Consider the following 13,584-nt stretch of genomic DNA (forward strand, 5'->3'; position numbering starts at 1 on the left):
AGTAGCTGGGACTACAGGCGCCCGCCACCTCGACCGGCTAGTTTTTGTATTTTTAGTAGAGACGGGGTTTCACTGTGTTAGCCAGGATGGTCTCGATCTCCTGACCTCGTGATCCGCCCGTCTCGGCCTCCCAAAGTGCTGGGATTACAGGCTTGAGCCACCGCGCCCGGCCAAAAGCTTTCTTGTAGTACTTCTTATATGGTAGGACTGCTGGCAGCAAATTTTCTGTCTTTTTTTTTTTTTTTTTTTTTTTTTTTAGAGTGAAAATAATTTTTAAATATGGCGATTTGGGGGAGTTCTACCAAAGGTTCTATCTAAAGCTTCCATTCAGATGTCCAAAAGCACAAAGAGCATTAGCATTCCCAACAGAAACCCGACCATAACCCGGTCCCATCTTCCCGCTACAATCTCTTTCCTCAAACATCATCTGCCACCTGAGGCTAAGCCTACACACGGCATGGCTAACAGGGCATGGGAATAGGGAGATCGCTTCCTCTATTTTGAGACGGAGTCTCGCTCTGTCACCTGGGCTGGAGTGCTGTGGCCAGATCTCAGCTCACTGCAAGCTCCGCCTCCCGGGTTCACACCATTCTCCTGCCTCAGCCTCCCGAGTAGCTGGGACTACAGGCGCCCGCCACCTCGCCCGGCTAGTTTTTTCTTTTTTTTTTTTTTGTATTTTTTAGTAGAGACGGGGTTTCACCGTGTTAGCCAAGATGGTCTCGATTTCCTGACCTCGTGATCCGCCCGTCTCGGCCTCCCAAAGTGCTGGGATTATAGGCTTGAGCCACCGCGCCCGGCCCAAATTTTCTGTCTTTGTTTATCTGGGAATATTTTTATTTTTAACAGATAGATCTGCTGGACATGGCATTTTTAGTTGACAATTTTTTTCTTTCATTCTTTGTTTATACCATCCCATTGCCTTCCCACCTTTCCCTTCCTTCCTTCCTTCCTTCCCTCCTTCCTTCCTTCCTTCCCTCCTTCCTTCCTTCCTTCCTTCCTTCCTTCCTTCCTTCCTTCCTTCCTTCCTTCCTTCCTTCCTTCCTTCCTTCCTTCCTTCCTTCCCTCCCTCCCTCCCTCCCTCCCTCCTTCCTTCCTTCCTTCCTTCCTTCTCTCCCTCTCTCTCTCTTTCTTTCTTTCTTTCTGAGACAGAGTCTCCCTCTGTTTGTTGCCCAGGCTGGAGTGCAGTGGCATGATCTCAGTCCACTGCAACCTCTGCCTCCCAGGTTCAAGCAATTCTCTGGCCTTAGCCTCCAAGTAGCTGGGATTACAGGCACACAACATGCCCAGCTAATTTTTGTATTTTTAGTATAGACAGGGTTTCATCATGTTGGCCAAGCTGGTCTCGAATTCCTGACCTCAGGTATTCCACCCACCTTGGCCTCTCAAAGTGCTGGGATTACAGGCGTGAGCCACCGTGCCCGGTCCCACCATTGTTTCTGATCAGAAATCAGTGGTTAATTTTGTCATGGTGCTCTTATACATGAAGAGAAGTTTTTGTCTGACAGCTTTCAATATTTACTCTTTGTCTTTTCATAGTTTGACACAATGTGTGTAGGAGTGGATATCTTGGTTCTTATTTTACTAAAAGTAAACATTGACTCTATAGATTAATGTTTCATATTAAATTTGGTAAGTTTTCAGCCATTATTTCTATAAATAATTCTTTCTTTCCCCTTTTCTTTCTTTCTGAGACTCTCATTCTACATATGTTGTGCTTGATGTTTCAGAAGTCATTTTTCTTTTTCTTTTTCTTTCTTTTTTTTTTTAAGATGGAGTCTCGCTCTGTCGCCCAGGCTAGAGTGCAGTGGCCGGATCTCAGCTCACTGTAAGCTCTGCCTCCCAGGTTCACGCCATTCTCCTGCCTCAGCCTCCCGAGTAGCTGGGACTACAGGCGCCCGCCACCTCGCCCGGCTAGTTTTTTGTATTTTTTTTAGTAGAGACTGGGTTGCACCGTGTTAGCCAGGATGGTCTCGATCTCCTGACCTCGTGATCTGCCCATCTCGGCCCCCCAAAATGCTGGGATTACAGGCTTGAGCCACCACGCCCGGCCTCTTTTTTTTTTTTTTTTTTTTTTTTTTTTTTTTTTTTTTTTTTGAGGCAGAGTTTTGCTCTTGTTGCCCTGGCTGGAGTGAAATGGCATGATCTTGGCTCACTGCAACCTCTGCCTCCCAGGTTCAAGCGATTCTCCTGCCTCAGCCTCCCCAGTAGCTAGGATTAGAGGCATGCACCACCATGCCCGGCTAATTTTGTATTTTTAGTAGAGACAGGGTTTCTCCATGTTGGTCAGGCTGGTCTTGAACTCCTGACCTCAGGTGATCTGCTTGCCTCGGCCTCACAAAGTGCTGGGATCACAGGCACGAGCCACTGTGCCCAGCCCTTTTTTAGTTCTTTTAACATACAGTAACTGCTTTGAAGTCTTTGTTTGCTAAGTGTGACGGCTAGGGACACTTAAAGACAGTTTCTATTAACTGGTTTCCTACCACATTTTCCTGTTTCTTTTCATCTTGTAACTTATCATTGAACACTGGATACTTAGGTTATAGACTGTTCAACTCTGGATTCTGATTCTTTTCTCCTGGAATTGTTGTTACTGTTTTGTTCATTTGTTTGTAACCCCCAGTACTAAATTTGTAAATTCTATCAGCAGTGTGTAGCCACAACCATCTCTGCTCATTTTTTGTTTATGTTCTTACGCATGGCTTCCTAGGAACCACTCCTGTATCTGCATGCACGGTATTGTGCCAACAGTTGTCTGAATTTGTACACTAACACCTTGAGTCGGTGAGGCTTCCATTGTTGCTGATGGATCTACCTGTGGACTAGGACATGCACACAGAGCTCAGGCCATCTGCTTTCCACAGGCATCTCCTCTTGCTGTGTCTTCTCCTCACATGCGCTCAGGTACCATCATCAGTCAGGGATGTTGGGTGGTTTGGGCAGGTTCTGGTCTCTGAGGAGACTAGCAGAGCGACTGGTCCTTCCTGTTTGTTTGCATCAATATCCCTATTTGAAAATTCTCCAAATCATGTCATCACCTTCTGGTGGTGACAGCAAAGTTGCTGGTTTCATGGCGTTCAGTAAATGTATTTTACATTTAGGTCTATGGGCCTGGCATGGTGGCTCACGTCTGTAATCCCAGCACTTTGGGAGACTGAGGTGGGCGGATCACCTGAGGTTAGAGGTTCAAGACCAGCCTGGCCAACATGGTGAAACCCTGTCTCTACTAAAAATCCAAAAATTAGCCGGGCATGGTGGCAGGCACCTGTAATCCCAGCTACTCGGGGGGCTGAGGCAGGAGAGTCACTTGAACTCAGGAGGCGGAGGTTGCAGTGAGCTGAGATAAATCAATGATTTAATGCCCATACAATGGAGTGCTGTGCAGCTCTTTAAAAGAATGCCACGAGGATGATCAACACATACTATTCTCCTGGATGAGGATTATTACCATCAGCTCCATTTCTCAGATGAGAAAACTGAGACATAGAGAGTTACATAATTTTCCGAAGGTCACTCCCCACTGAATGTAGGAGCAGGGATCTGACAGCCACCTGATCACAGCCAAGAACAGCACTTTCTCCTCTGCTCTCCTCCATGGCCCCCTGTGACTCCCAGGAGACCTACCCAGCTCTGCAGTCCCCAGAGCCCTGGTGTCCATAACCCGAGGAAAGGGAAGAGGTCATGAGATCTTGGGCTTTCTCACTCTCTGAAAATGAGCAACTGAGAAAGACTTGACTTTGCTTAGAAGTATAAATAAATGCGACATTTGTCACCTATCAAATATTAGAAGCGGTTTGTCTATTTAACACATGTTAGTATCGGTGTCCCTTGTTATTCAAACTCTCCCTATCGAACTCAAGAATCAAAGTCAGTTAACTTTGTCGATAAATCCCTTTCTCTCTACACCCTTGCTACTCACTGTCTCAAGACCCAAACTTACTGGGACAAGGCGCTGTCCCTCCTGATTCAAGCCTGGTATCTGCCTCTCACTATGCAAATCAGGAGCCAGAGAGCAGAGGAGAGGGGCGGCTGTGAGTGCACAGAGCACACACATGCTTTCTCGGATTGCTCCCCGACCCTACCCCCATTATCTCTATGGGTGTGATGATGAGAAGCTTTCACTTTTCCAGTGAGTTACTGTGTTGCTTTGACTTTCACAAGCATTGTCGACTTGATGGATTTCTGTAAATACAGCTGTCAGTGGATGCCTCTTGCCCCTAGTCTCGGGAACCATAACCCAGATTCCCAAAGGGGAGCTTGACCACATGGATGGAAACTGAGGCCCTCAGAGAGACCATCGGCCTTGATCCGTTGCTCCTATTCAAAGATCTCAACATTACTGGAGCCTTCCTTGGGGCAGCCGGACATTCCTGTGTTGATGAAGCATCCACTCACGTGCCATGGGAACTTTGTAGATTTTACTGTGGTGCAAACAACTCCCTACGAGGCCCTCAGTGCCCAGGGTCCATTGTTGGGTGCTTTTGAGGGTGGGAGGTGGAGGTGTTTCCATTTTGCTTGGGGGATCAGCATCACCCTTTCTCCTTTTCCTCTGGGCTGGTGCTCAGATGGAGAGAGCACTGTGCTGATGAGGTGGGCCCTGGGGTGGAACCCATGGCCCCCTCTGACTCCCAGGAGACCTGGCCAACTGCAGCAGCCCCCGTGGACCAGCAGGGGGACAAGAAAGAACTGACGTGGAGTAGCTGAGGCCCACTGGGGGCTCCTGCAGAGTCCATCCTCCTGTGGACAGCAGCTCAGGGCTTCAGCTGCTTCTGGAGAGGAAGCACCTCTTCCTAGACTGAGGTATTGTTTTGGTTAAAAAAAAAAAAAAACTTGACTTTTTTCACCTTGGTGTAAATTTTTGTTTGTACCAATATGTTAGTTGTGAGTTACCAGTATTTGTTTTTTTTTTTTTTCTTTTTACATTTTTGAAATTATTTATAGAAATGGGCTCTTGTTACATTGCCCAGGCTGGTTTCAGACTCCTGGCCTCAGTGGTCCTCCCACCTTGGCCTCCCAAAGTGCTGGGACTGCAGATGTGAGCCGTGGTACCTGGCCTGTTTTTTTTATTACTACATATATTATATGGAGCCTTAAAGCCTCCTGGAGTGAGAGCTACTTCATAACCACACTGTTTGGAGACAAGAGAACTACCTGGAATTCTTGTTCTCTAAAGACATGGAATTATCATCCCAACAACAGCCGTCCTTCACTCTGTCTGGGGACCCTCAGGTGTGGTCCATCCATACACTTAGTGTTTACCTCTATGCTTAGGTGTGGCTCATCCATCCCCTCAGTGTTTCCCTCGGTCCTGGGGTTGCTCAGGTGTGGCCTATCCATCCCCTCAGTGTTTCCTTCTGTCCTGGGGACCCTCAGGTGTGGTCCATCCATCCCCTCAGTGTTTCCCTCGGTCCTGGGGTCGTTCAGGTGTGATCCATCCCCTTAGTGTTTTTACCTCCCACTTTCTCTACGTTTTGTTGCCAATCTTCCCACACAGGTGGAGAGAGGAGGGGATCCCATTGCCTGTGAGGAGGACACGGCTCCTGGGTGGGCCCTGCAGATTGTGAAGTTCAAGTCACAGCTCCCGGGAAGGTCTCTGTGTGTAAAGAACATGGGGGTGAGACAGATGCAGGGACCACACTTTGCCCTGCTCTGTACCTCTGAGTGTTGATCCAGCTGCCTTGTGACCAGGACACTTAGAAGAACCACGGACCCTGCAAGAGGGCAGGTTTGGAGAGTGAGATGAGCACGCTTGAGGGATTAAAGTGTAACTTGAACCACTGCCTTGCAAACTGCGTGAGGGCGTGCAGGTGTGTGTCTGTGGGTGTGTGCTGGGAGGATGTTTAGCAGCCTCACGGAGGAGTAACTGACATACAAGAGAACAAGCCTGGGTGTGGTGGCTCATGCCTGTAATCCCAGCACTTTAGGAGGCTGAGGTGGGTGGATCACCTGAGGTCGGGAGTTCGAGACCTGCCTGACCAACATGGTGAAACCCCATTTCCACTAAAAATACAAAAAATTAGCCAGGCGTAGTGGTGGGTGCCTGTAATCCCAGCTACTCTGGAGGAGGAGGCAGGAGAATCACTTGAACCCGGGAGGTGGAGGTTGCAATGAGCCAAGATTGTGCCACTACACTCCAGCCTGGGCAACAAGAGAGAAATTCCATCTCAAAAAAAAAAAAATTTTTTTATCAATTTTGACACACGCACATACCTGCAAAACCATGACCACAGTCAAGATCAGGAGCATCATGACTCCCAAAGCTTCCTCATGCTTCTTTGGAATCGCTCCCTACAGCCCCTCCCACCCTATCCCATCTCAAGGAGCCACTGATTTGCTTTCTGTCACAGTCAGTAGATGTGCAATTTCCTTAATATCATTTCTGAGCTCGGGAGGCAAATACTTTCTTTTTAGTGGGTGGACATTTCGTGGCATGTTTAAGCTTTTGAATTCAGAGGGTGAGAGAGTGAGAAAGAAAAGGCTGGTCTGGGTCACTCCTAAGAGGCCTGGCCCTAACCACTGCCCCAGCATGGCTCACGTGCCCTGGAGCCGCTGTGCACAGGACAGCCCTGACTGCCCTTCTACAAGCTTTGTAGCTCCCCCATTACCTTTCCTGGACCAGCTGGTACAATCTCAAACTTTTCACCAATTCTGACATCTAAACAACTCACGCCAGAGACAGGAGGTGTGGGAACCAGCAGCTGCGACCTCACCTCTGGTCCCAGAACACTGAGCTGTTAAACATAAGGTACGTCCTTCTTTTTCCCTTCCCAGGGAGAATGCTCTGCTCTTCTTCCCACTGGATCCCTCCTCTACCTGCTTCTCTCCCACCTCCTGCAGCCCCTGGAGCCCTATGGCGAGGCAGGCAGACTCATCTGTACCCTCATTCTGTTTGCAGAACCACATCTCTGGCCTGGCTTTGCCCAAGGACACCACACCTTCTCCATTCCTCATGCCCTGTCCCTGTGGGCAGGTGGGACTGGGATGGGCACCCACCTGGCCCACAACAGCATCAGGCCCACTCTCTCTAATGCAGGAAGAGTTTCAGACGCCGGGAGTCATAGAAATTGTCCTCATCCCGATTATCTCCTGGCTTGGCAAATGATGATGAAGACAGTTTTCCCACAAGATAGGCATCGCCTCTGGAACAGTACCTCGTTTATTTTCTAGCACAAAATAGACATTGGAACAGTGGGGCTTTATAGGCATATGGAGATTTTTAAGGCTCCTTAGGAGGCAGGTAAAAATTTCTTCAATAAGACAAACAAAGCACTATCCCCAAAGAAAATGATTGATACATTGGGTGATAGTAAAATTAAGAATTTTTTCATCAATAAGAGAGTAAAAACATGGGACCGGGTGTGGTGACTCATGCTGTAATCCCAGCACTTTGGGAGGCCAAGGTGGGGGGTATCACTTGAGGTCAGGAGTTAGAGAACAGCCTGAGCAACTTAGCAAGACCTTGTCTCTACCAAAAATGAAAAATTAGCTGGATGTGGTAGTACACACCTGTGGTCTCAGATACTTGGGAGGCTGAGGCAGGAGGATCACTTGAGCCTGGGAGGTTGAAGCTGCAGTGAGCCATGAGTGTGCCACGGCACACCAGCCTGGGTGACAGGGTGAGACTCTGTCTCTTTAAAAAAAAAAAAAAAAAAAGATAAGGAGTGGAGGAGGGTGAAAAGATAAATCACAGGTAGAGTATAAAGAGAATTCCTATAAATTAAAAAGAAAAATGCATGCAGGGCTTAATACCTAGGTGACAGGTTGATAAGTGCAGCAAACCACCATGGCACACATTTACCTATGTAACAAACCTGCACATTCTGTACATGTATCCCAGAACTTGAAGTAAAATAATTTTTTTTTTTAATTAAGAAAAAACCTGGCAGACCACTAGGACAATGGGTGAAAGAAATGAAGAGAGACAAAAAAGGGAAGAAAGAAAGGGAGGGAGGGGCCGGGCGCGGTGGCTCACACCTGTAATCCCAGCACTTTGGGAGGCCGAGACAGGCGGATCATGAGGTCAGCAGATCGAGACCATCCTGGCTAACACAGTGAAACCCCGTGTCTACTAAAAATAGAAAAAATTAGCCGGGCGTGGTGGCGGGTACCTGCAGTCCCAGCTACTCGGGAGGCTGAGGCAGGAGAATGGTGTGAACCCAGGAGATGGAGCTTGCAGTGAGCTGAGATCGTGCCACTGCACTCCAGCCTGGGGGACAATGCAAGACTCTGTCTCAAAAACAAAAAAAAAAAAAAAAAAAAAATAGAAAGGGAGGGAGGAGGGAGGAAGGGAGAGGAAAGAACAAATGAACATCCAAATGGCCAAAAAGCATATAAAACATGCTCAACCTCATAAGCCATCAAATTTAAACCACAGTGAGAAACCAATATTATACCTACCAGAATGGTTAAAATTAAAAACACTGTTGATACCAAGTTTGGGCAAGAATGTGGAGTAACTGAAACTTCATATACTACTATTGGGAATGTAAAATAGCACAACTACTTTGGAAAACCCTTGAGTAATACCTACTAAAGGAGACCACACCTGTGACCCCCACATTCCACTCCTATGCATGGACCCAAAAGAATTGTGCACTGTCCATGTGTTCACCACATGATGTGCACTAGAATGTTCATATCAGCACCATTCACAGTAGCCCCAACTTCCAACAGGAGAATGGATAAGTACCTCTCAGTGTATTTATAGAGTAAAATTCTTACAGCACTGAAAATGGATTAACAGCTGCCATGCACAGTTGGTGAATCTCAGCAACATAATGCTGAGCAGAAGAAGCCAGACACAAATGAATGCGTACTGCACGATTCTGTTTCTGTGAAACAGGCAAAAGAAACATCTGGTGAGAAGTCGGGATAGCGATTATCTTAGTGCTGTTGGGGAGGATGGCTCTGGTAATATTCTACTTCTTGATCTGAGGGCTGGTGTCCCAGACGTAGTCACTCTATGATAATTTACCAAGCTACCCTCTGGGGATTGGTGGCTTCTCTGTATGAATATTACGCTTCAATTAAATAGTCAACAACAAAAACCTAACAATCAAATTAAGGAATGAGCAAGGCCAGGCGCAGTGGCTCACACCTGTAATCCCAGCACTTTGGGAGGCTGAGGCGGGCAGATTACCTGAGGTCAGGAGTTTGAGACCATCCTGGCCAACATGGTGAAACCCCATCTCTACTAAAAATACAAAAATTAGCTGGGCATGGTGGCATGTGCCTGTTGTCCCAGCTACTTGGGAGGCTGAGGCAGGAGAATCGCTTAAACCTGGGAGGTTGAGGTTGCAGTGAGCCGAGATCACGCCACTGCACTCCAGCCTGGGCAACAGAGCGAGACTCTGTCTTTTTTTTTTTTTTTTTTTTTTTTTTTTTGAGACGGAGTCTCGCTCTGTCGCCCGGGCTGGAGTGCAGTGGCCGGATCTCAGCTCACTGCAAGCTCCGCCTCCCGGGTTTACGCCATTCTCCTGCCTCAGCCTCCCAAGTAGCTGGGACTACAGGCGCCCGCCACCTCGCCCGGCTAGTTTTTTGTATTTTTTAGTAGAGACGGGGTTTCACCATGTTAGCCAGGATGGTCTCGATCTCCTGACCTCGTGATCCGCCCGTCTCGGCCTCCCAAAGTGCTGGGATTACAGGCTTGAGCCACCGCGCCCGGCCGAGACTCTGTCTTAAAAAAAAAAATAAAATAAAGTAAGCAAAGGACTTGAATAGACATTTCTCCATAATCAGCATCACTAATCATTAGGGAGATGGAAAAATGATGAGATACCATTTCACTCCTACTACATTGACTAGTATCAAAGAAAACCCAGAAAATAACGAATGTTGGTGAGGATGTGGAGAAACTGGAACCCTTGTGCACTGCTGGTGGGATGTAAAATAGTGCCGCCCCTCTAGAAAACAGTATGGGGGTTCCTCGAGAAATTATACATAGGGACGCTCCAAGAATTCCACTTCTGGGTATATATACCCCAAAAATTGAAAGCAAGGAAATAAAGAGACACTTGCCCATCCCTGTCGATAGCAGTGTTATTCACAATAGATAAAAGATGGGAGCAATTCGGCCAGGTGCACTGGCTCACGCCTGTAATCCCAGCACTTTGGGAGACCAAGGCGGGTGGATCACGAGGTTAGGAGTTCGAGACCAGTCTGACCAACATAGTGAAACTCCATCTCTACTAAAAATACAACAACAACAAAAATGGCCAGGTGCAGAGTGGCGCACGCCTGTAATCCCAACACTCTGGGGGGTCAAGGCGGGCAGATCACCTGAGGTCAGGAGTTTGAGACCAGCCTGGCCAGCATGGTGAAACCCTGACTCTACTAAAAATACAAAAAAAATTAGCTGGGTGTGGTGGTGGGAGCCTGTAATCCAAGCTACTTGGGGGGCTGAGGCAGAAAAATCATTTGAACCCGGAAGGTGGAGGTTGCAGTGAGCTCAGATTGCTCCATTGCACTCCAGCCTGGGCAACAAAAGCGAAACTCCATCTCAACAGAAAAACAACCAACCAACCAAAAAAAATTAGCCAGGTATGGGGGCACGCACCTGTAATCCCAGCTGCTCAGGAGGCTGAGGCAGGAGAATCGCTTGAACCCAGGAGGCAGAGGTTGCAGTGGAAGAGGAACCTGCAGAGACGCTGGCTGTGTCTAGACCAAGAGCGGGCCTGTCCTGGTGCACACGATAAAGTCTTCAAGGCAGTTTATTAAAGTAAAAGAAAATACGACCTCTGTGTTAGTTTCCTGTGGCTGCTGTAACAAGCTACCACAGGCCTGGGGGTTCACAGAAAGAGAAACTTATTCCCTCACAGCCCCGGGGGCCAGAAGACAGAAATCAAGGCCTGGAGAAGGCAGGGCCATGATCCCTCCTGAGGCTCTCGGGAAGGAGCCTTCCTTTCCTGGCCTCTTCCGGCCTCCGGCGGCTGCCCTGGCGTTCCTGCGCTGTGGCTGCATCTCCAAGACCTGCTCCGTCTTTCACAGGGCCTTGTTGCTTGTGCAGCTCTGGGTCGAAGCTCCCTTGGACTCTCTCTTATAAGGCATTTAGGGCCTGCCTGGATGACTCAGGATACGCTCCTCCTCTCAGGGTCCCTCTCTAATCACGTCATTTGCCATACCAGCTGATGCTCCAGGGCTTAGACATGGGTGTATCTGTGGGAGCCATGATCAGCCTACCATAACCTCCAAGTCATTTGAAAGAGGAAGGGGAATACGAAAACTGAGTCTCTCTACTAGAAGTTAGGAAAGGAGAGATAAAATAGAAGTTTAGAAAAGCCAGAACAAAAAATTAAGTGGTAGAAATAATTCTCATAGATCAATAAAAACGAGAACCATAAATGTACAGAACAGAGCCCACTTACAGAGGAGGAGGGAGGCTCAGGTGTGAAGGACATGACCAGGGGACACACTGCTGAGTGGCCCCATCCCCATCCAGGCCACAGACTACCCCCAGGGACCCCCGGGCCACATAAGCAGAAGCTGGAGGGCGTGGGCCTCTTGGGCCTGGAGTCTCAGAGCCTGTGATGGTTAATTTCATGAGTCTGCATAACTGGCCCACAGAGGGCAGACATTTGGCCAAACATTATTCTGGGTGTGTGTGAGGGAGTTCTAGGTGAGGTTAACACTTGAACCAGTGGATTGCAAAGCAGACAGCCCTCCCCATTGTAGGTGGCCCCTACAATCCATCAAATACCTGAGCAGAACACAAAAGCCAGGTAGGAGAGAAATCATTCTGGGTTTGGTGATAGGGTGCTCGCATGTGGCCATTGTGAAGGATGCTCCAGGGGGCACAAAGGCTCTGGTGTCTGGGAGGAGCTCAGGGATGGATGATAGAGACCCAAAGGACCCTACGGAGGTCTTCGGGACTGATGATGGAATGGAGGCCAGAGGAGCCGGGGGAGCCCTTGGGGACACATGGAAGCTGGTGGGAGAAGCTTTCCCATGTCCCCCACGTGGCCAGTGGTTCCCAGCAGGTGCTCGTTTGTACACTGGCCCCAGGCGGTCTTCACGTGGAAGGTGATGGGAGCTGCCCTCCCTAGGGAGCTTCCTCAGGCGCCTGCAGGAGACAGGAGCACAGGCTGCTGCCAGGAGCACTGGACACCTGTGGTCCAGGCCCCTCCACGGCTCCCCACGCTGACTTCACAAAGCTCTGCCTACCCCTGCCCCACGGCTTTAGCAACATCACAGCTGTGATCTCCCCTCTCAGATCAGCCCCAGGCCCTGGGGTGGCATCCTAGGTCCTGGTAGGAAGGAGGACATGGGAGAGAAGGGGAAAGAGCCTCACTTTTCCAGCAGGAGAGTGTGGTCCTTAGCGTTCTCCAGTTCTTTCAAGAGACTTCTACAAGCCGGAAAGCAGGAGATGGGTTATGGTGGTGAGGGAGGGATTAATACTTGAATCAGTGGACTGCAAAGCAAAGGCACTCAGTCTGGCCAGGAGGGGGTGACTACCTCCCACAGGCCCTTGAGTGGTGGGTGCATAACAGGCCAGCCTCTCCTGGCTGGGCTTTCCCCTGGGTAAAATGAGGTGGGAGCACTGGCCAGCAGATGAGGGCAGAATCCCACCCTCCTGGCTCCACAAAAGGACAGAGCCCTGTACAGCAAAGACTTCAGGAGATGGCCAGATGCAGTGGCTTACACCTATAATCCCAGCACTTTGGGAGGCCAGGGCAGGCAGATCACCTGAGGTCAGGAGTTCAAGGGCAGCCTGGCCAACATGGTGAAACCCCATCTCTACTAAAAATATGAAAAATTAGCTGGGTGTGGTGTGGTGGCGGGCACTTATAATCCCAGCTACTCCAGAAGCTGATGAAGGAGAATCGCTTGAATCAGGGAGGTGGAGGTTGCAGTGAGCCGAGATTGCGCCACTGCACTCCAGCCTGGGTGACAGAGCAAGACTCCAGCTCCAAAAAACAAAACAAAACAAAGAAAAAGACTCCAGGAGGTGTCCACCCTGGGAGTTTTTCTCCAGCCTCATAGCCCATCTTGCGTGCAAGTGACAGCATGTAGCTTTCCTTTTGTGAGGGGACCCTGTGGGATTCACTCCCTTTTCCTATTTCCTCCTGGGTGAAGCCTCGTGTGTTGGGACAATGTGGGTTCAGGGACTGTCTGGATGACCCTGGCGAGCCTCTCCTTATGGAGTTCTAGGAGCCATCAGGGCAAGGGGAGCACACCCAGGACAGCTGCCCCCAGGGGTGTTTGGATACAGACCAGGAGCAGGCTGCTTTGTGATGGTGAGGGGAGGTAATGAGACTCCCCCGAGAGGCTCCCTTGGGTGCTGGAAAGATGGGACATGGGGAACTGCCTCCTGCCTGGACCAGCTGATGCCCAGAGCCACTCCCTTGGGTCCTCATCCCTCCTTCCAGGCAGTAGAGACGTGGGTTTCCAGGGGAATCCAGGCCTTTAGGGAGAGTGGGAATCTGACTTTGATCTTGCAGCTCTGCATTTTTCCTGCACATTTGCTGATTAGTTTATGTCTGTCAGGGGCTCAGGGCCAGGGCTAAGTCCCAGGGTCTTAGGGTAGGAAAGATGATTCTTCAGATTTCCTGCAGGCATTTGAGCGTGGTGGAAAGATCAGTGGAGCCTCCA

The 13,584-nt window shown here is 49.3% G+C and overlaps 1 pseudogene; it reads left to right on the forward strand.

Moving 5' to 3' along the window:
• The first annotated feature begins 4,266 nt into the window (after window positions 1-4,266).
• LOC104673746 lies at window positions 4,267-11,523 on the forward strand (annotated as a pseudogene).
• Window positions 11,524-13,584: the final 2,061 nt, after the last annotated feature.

This window comes from Rhinopithecus roxellana, chromosome 11 (assembly GCF_007565055.1).
Source record: "Rhinopithecus roxellana isolate Shanxi Qingling chromosome 11, ASM756505v1, whole genome shotgun sequence".
In the NCBI taxonomy this organism is placed as follows: Eukaryota; Metazoa; Chordata; class Mammalia; order Primates; family Cercopithecidae; genus Rhinopithecus; species Rhinopithecus roxellana.